This window comes from Lontra canadensis, unplaced genomic scaffold (assembly GCF_010015895.1).
Source record: "Lontra canadensis isolate GAN:19392208 unplaced genomic scaffold, GSC_riverotter_1.0 scaffold1, whole genome shotgun sequence".
In the NCBI taxonomy this organism is placed as follows: domain Eukaryota; kingdom Metazoa; phylum Chordata; class Mammalia; order Carnivora; family Mustelidae; genus Lontra; species Lontra canadensis.
In genome coordinates, this window is record NW_022630995.1 from 38,972,706 (window position 1) to 38,978,606 (window position 5,901).

At 35.9% G+C, this 5,901-nt stretch overlaps 1 pseudogene; it reads left to right on the forward strand.

Moving 5' to 3' along the window:
* Nucleotides 1-619: 619 nt before the first annotated feature.
* LOC116873098 lies at nt 620-1,479 on the forward strand (annotated as a pseudogene).
* Nucleotides 1,480-5,901: the final 4,422 nt, after the last annotated feature.

Below are 5,901 nucleotides of genomic sequence, written 5' to 3' on the forward strand. Positions count from 1 at the left end.
GGTGCAGCCACTTTGGAAAACAGTGTGGTGACTCCTTAAGAAATTAAAAACAGAGCTACCCTATGACCCTGCAATTGCACTACTGGGCATTTACCCCAAAGATACAGTTAAAAGAAGGGCCATCTGTACCCCAATGTTCATAGCAGCAATGACCACAGTCACCAAAGTGTGGAAAGAATCAAGATACCCTTCAATGGACAAAGTGGATGAATGGATAAAGAAGATATGATCCATATATACAATGGAGTAATATGCCTCCATCAGAAAGGATGAATACCCAACTTTTATATTGACATGAATGGGACTGGAAGAGATTATGCTGAGTGAAATAAGTCAAGCAGAGAGAGTTTCATTTACTTGTGGAGCATAAGGAATAACATGGAGGACATTGGGAGATGGAGAGGAAACATGAGATGGGGGAAATCAGAGGGGAGACAAACCATGAGAGACTGTGGACTCTGAGAAACAAACTGAGGGTTTTGGAGGGGAGGAGAGTGGGGGGATGGGTGATCCTGGTGGTGGGTATTACGGAGGGCACATATTGCATGGAGCACTGGGTGTGGTGCAAAACAAAGAAGAAATAGTTTGGTTCTTTCAATGGTTGGAAATCGTGCCAAAAGGGCTAACACTGACAATGGACTACCAGGGGAGAAGCACGGGGGAGATCTTTGTGTGGTTTGCTTCAAAGGAGATAGCAGAAAATGATCTGGGGAAGTAAGGAAAGAATAGGACACAGGTATATTGAGCTCTTCAGAAGTAGCAGTAGTGAAATCGAAGGATTTTATGATCCACCAAGAATATTCCTGGGCCAGCGACTGGGACAATATGGGACAATATGGGAGGAAGAGGAGGTTATTACGGAGCTGGACGTAGAAGTTATGGAGGTTTTGATGACTATGCTGGCTATAATAATTATGGCTATGGAAATGATGGCTTTGATGACAGAATGAGAGATGGAAGAGCTATGGGAGGACATGGCTATGGTGGAGCTGGTGATGCATGTGCAGGTCATGGTAGCCATTTTGTACATATGAGAGAATTACCTTTTTGTGTAACTGAAAATGACATTGCTAATTTCTTCTCACCACTGAATCCAATATGAGTGCATATTGATATTGGAACTGATAGTAGAGCAACAGGAGAGACAGATGCAGAATTTGTGACACATGTAGATGCTGTAGCTGCCATGTCTAAAGATAAGAATAACATGCAACATCTCTACATGAATTCTACTTCGTGAATTCTACTCCTTGAGGTGGTTCTGGAATGGGAGTTTCTGGAATGAGAGGCTACAGCAAAGACCGAATGGATAATCAGGGAGGTTATGGATCTTTTGGAAGAATGGGGATGGATAACAATTATAGTGGAGAATATGGTACTCCTGATGGATTGGGTGGTTATGGCCATGGTGGTGGAAGTAGTGGTAGTTACTATGGACAAGGGGGCAGAAGTGGAGTTGGATGGCGTAGCATGTATTAAAGCATAACCATGAACATTAAAGTCCTGACAATAATGTCTGGTCTACTAGACTTTTTTTGTTTGTTTGTATTTTTGTTTTAAGATTTTATTTATTTATTTGACAGAGAGAGATCACAAGTAGGCAGAGAGGAAGGCAGAGAGAGAGAGGAGGAAGCAGGCTCCCTTCTGGGCAGAGAGCCTGATGCGGGGCTCGATCCCAGGACCCTGGAATTATGACCTAAGCCAAAGGCAGAGGCTTTAACCCACTGAGCCACTCAGGTGCCCTGCTACTAGACTTTCTTAAAGATTTAATTTCTTTTGTATTTAAGAACTTTATAATGACTGAAGGAATGTGTTTTCAAAATATTATTTGGTAAAACAATAGATTGTGATGGAAAAATCTCTTTTCTATAGGTTTTTATTTTGTTGTTGTTGCATACTTTGACTTAAAAATACATTTTTATTTTAAAGAAAAAAGAAAAGAAATAGAGAAAATCAACCAAATTGAAGTTTGTTCTTTGATGTGACCAAAAAGTTGAGACCTTTAATTAGACTCACCAGGCAAAAGAGAAACACAAATTACTTAAATTTGGATTGAAAGAGTGGTATCACTACTTTATGTGAATTAAAAAGCAAAAAAAGACTGAGGTAATACTATGAACAGTTGTAGCCCTCAAAAGTAAATAACATAGATGAAATTAACACATTCTTTAAAAAAGCACACCACCAGAACAGACCCAAGAAGAAATATGAAGTTTGAGAAGACTTATAACAAGAAAGGAGAATTGAATTGTAGACCAAAACTTTCCACAAAGAAATGCCATCTCTGATGACTTTATTTGTAAATTCTACCAAACATAGAATCAGCAGCTACTTCATATACTAGTTCAAAAACACAAAAGGATACACTTCCTAATACATCTATGAGACCAATATTACTAAGAAAAGTGAGCAAATTTCAGATAAATATCCCTATGAGTATAGATTCAAAAACTTTCAGCAAAATTTTAGAAAACCAGCAACATGAAAAGGATTATGTTTCATGACCAATAGGATTTTTGCCAGCAATGCAAAAATAGGGAATAGATTAATGTCATAAAATCAATTTGTGGAATATACCATATTAATGGAATAAATGATAACACATGATTATTTTTATGCAAAAGAATGCACTTGACAAAAATATAATACTTTTCATAATAAAAATTAGAATTAAAGCAAACTTTGTCAGTAAGATAGAGATCATCTATGAAAAGCCCTTAGCTAACATACCTAATGGTGAAAGATTGAGAGTTTTCCTTCTAATACCAGGAATACAACAACATCTACTGCCACAACTTCTAACCAAGATTGTATTGGAAGTTCTAGTCCGGAAAATAGAGCAAAGCAAATAAAGAGAAAGCATTCAGATTCCAAAGAATGAAATAAAAGCTATACTTTCAGATGATATGACTTCATATATAGAGAAATCCTAAAGAATCTACAAGAGACTATGAGAGCTAATAAAGTTCAGTATGATTGCAGGATAAAATACCAATATACAAAAATCACTTGTATTTTTTTTTTTGCACTGGAAATGAACATTCAAAATTGTAGTTATTTCAATCATTCCATTTATAGTAGCATCAAATAATAAAATACTTGGAATAAATGTAATAAATGAAATGCAAGATGTTTATGCTGAAAACTAGAACATGCTGAAAGAAATTAATATAAATGGAAAGAAGTCCCATGTTCATGGACTAGAAGACTTAATAGAGTGAGGATGACAATAATCCCCATGTTGATCTACAAATACAGAAGACTATTGCTAAGCCATCAAAAAGAATGAAATCTTGGAGAGCCTGGGTGGCTCAGTGGGTTAAGCTTCTGCCTTCAGCTGGGTTCATGATCTCAGGGTCCTAGGATCAAACCCTGTATCGGGCTCTCTGTTCAGCAGGGAGCCTGCTTCCCCCTCCCCCTCTGCCTGCCTCTCTGCCTACTTGTGATCTCTCTCTCTGTCAAATAAGTAAATAAAATCTTAAAAAAAAAAAAAAGAAATCTTGACATTTGCAATGATGTGGATGGAACTAGGGGGAAAGTGTTATACGTCAGTCAAAAAAAAAAATAATAACCACCATATTATTTCAGTCATATGTGGAATTTAAGAAACAAAACATGAACATAGGGGATGGGAAGGAAAAGTAAAATGATACAAAAACAGAGAAGGGGGCAAACCATAAGAGACTCTTAACTATAGGAAACATACTGAGGGTTGCTGGAGGGGAGGTGGGTGGGGGGATGGGATAACTACATGATGACTTTAAGGAAGGCACTTGAAGTAATGAGCACTGGGTGTTGTATGCAACTGAATCACTGAATTCGATCTCTGAAACGTATAATACAGTATATATTAATTAAAATGACTTTAAATAAAACATTTAAAAAAATAAGTAGGGTGTCTATGAAGATAATAGATTTAATCTGGATAAAGCTTTTTAGAAAATAGTATGGGACAATCAAATGGAGATGTTCCATAGGAAACTAGCTATAGGTTCACCTGAATAAAGGAAAGGGAGAAGAGCACATTGCTAGTAACTTGTGGATTCTTGTAACGTCATTTTAATCTGATTAATGGTATAAATTGGGGCTTCATTTAGACTTCAGCAGTATTAGATTAAAATTATATTTGTTTTTCTATTTGGCCAAATAAAAGAAGATGTATTTGACAGTAAAAGCAATTTTATAGTTGTTATTCTAGAAGGGTGGTTATGACATGGGAAAAAGTTCTGATTTTAATATCCAAAAGTAGGTACTGAATTTGAAAAAAAAAAATGCTTTGGAAGATTTTTGATAGATGAGATATGGCTGACTAAGGAAAAGATGAAATCAAAGATGACTAATAGCCTGGTGAGCTAGGAGTATAATGATGATATTGACAGTGATAGGAACACAGAAAAGACAGAGAAAATAATGAGCTTGGCCATAGATATGTAAAGTTTTAAGTGGCAGCCGGATATTCAAGTAGAGGTATCTTGCAGACAGCCAAAAATGAGGGCTTGGAGAGCATATAGAGATTAACTTTCTTTTTGCAGATTTGTATGTGTTACTTTCATCTTTAAATTTTATTTCCTTTGGAGATTTGGCCATGTGATTTCTTTCCTATTACTTTCTGTTACTTCATATCATACATATCTAGATATATTTTAAGTTGCCTTATTTTTAATAAAATACCATTATTTTCTCATATGTCTTTCAAAACACTAAGAGGCTTTTTATTCATTTTTCTGTTTATTTTAAAACACTTATGATACTGTTAATATTTAGCAAAAGTTTTTAGGTCTACAGACATGTGCGCGCACGCGCGCACACACACACACACACACACACACACACATATCTACTTCAGCAGAGTTTCCATGTTTTCAGTTACTTGTCAAGAACTTTTCCATATGTTCTCATATATTTTTGACATTGTTTCTTTGGCTATATTGATTTGTGTACGTGTTTGAATTTATGGTGTTATTTCAAAAGTTCTAGAGGGTTAAGGAGGCCACTGTCAAGCACAGGATGATGACTAACATCCTTTGAGAATGTCATCAATTTAAATCAAGTTCATAATTTCTACAGTTCCAAAACCTCTATAGTTCACAATAATTTAAGGTGACCTCTACACAAAAGTGTGGACACAGAATCCAAAATTACATTTTATAAGAATAGAATAGGGGTGCCTGGATTGCTAAGCGGGTTGGGCCGCTGCCTTCGGCTAAGTTCATGATCCCAGGGTCCTGGGATTGAGCCCCACATCGGGCTCTCTGCTCAGCGGGGAGCCTGCTTTCCCCACCCCGCCTGCCTCTCTGCCTACTTGTTATCTCTCTCTGTCAAATAAGTAAAATATTTTTATTTTTAAAGAATAGAATAAAAACTTGAGGCACTGAACATGTAAGTAGAGATTGTATCAAAATAGAAATGAATATTGGGAAAATTGGCTGCATTAAAAGGAAACTTCAATAATTGCTTAGTGTATCATTATTTATAAGCCTTAGCAAGGTTTTCAGGGCAGAGATAATCAGCCTTTCTGTTCATCCATTCACATCAAAAGGAAGAGAATTAATCTGGTGCATCATTTTACAGGGCTTTGGACCATATTTATTAGCTGGCTTTTTCCTTTCCTTTAAGTTATCCAAAGGATATATAAATCTTTTCATTCTAAGAAAACTATTATGTCCAAGTTAAATCATAATTTTCTATTCAAAAGTATGATCTTTAGTTCATTAGATCTCCAGTTCTTTAATATTATATATCATGAAGACATGTAATATTTATATCAGAAATTTGTTTTTGTTTTTGTTTTTAAATATCCACAACTTTCTTCAGGAGCAACCACTAGATGTTAAACAATGTATGCCAAGAACCTACCACAAACCAAGAAAAACTGATAGCTGAAACAATTTGCTAAGGGTT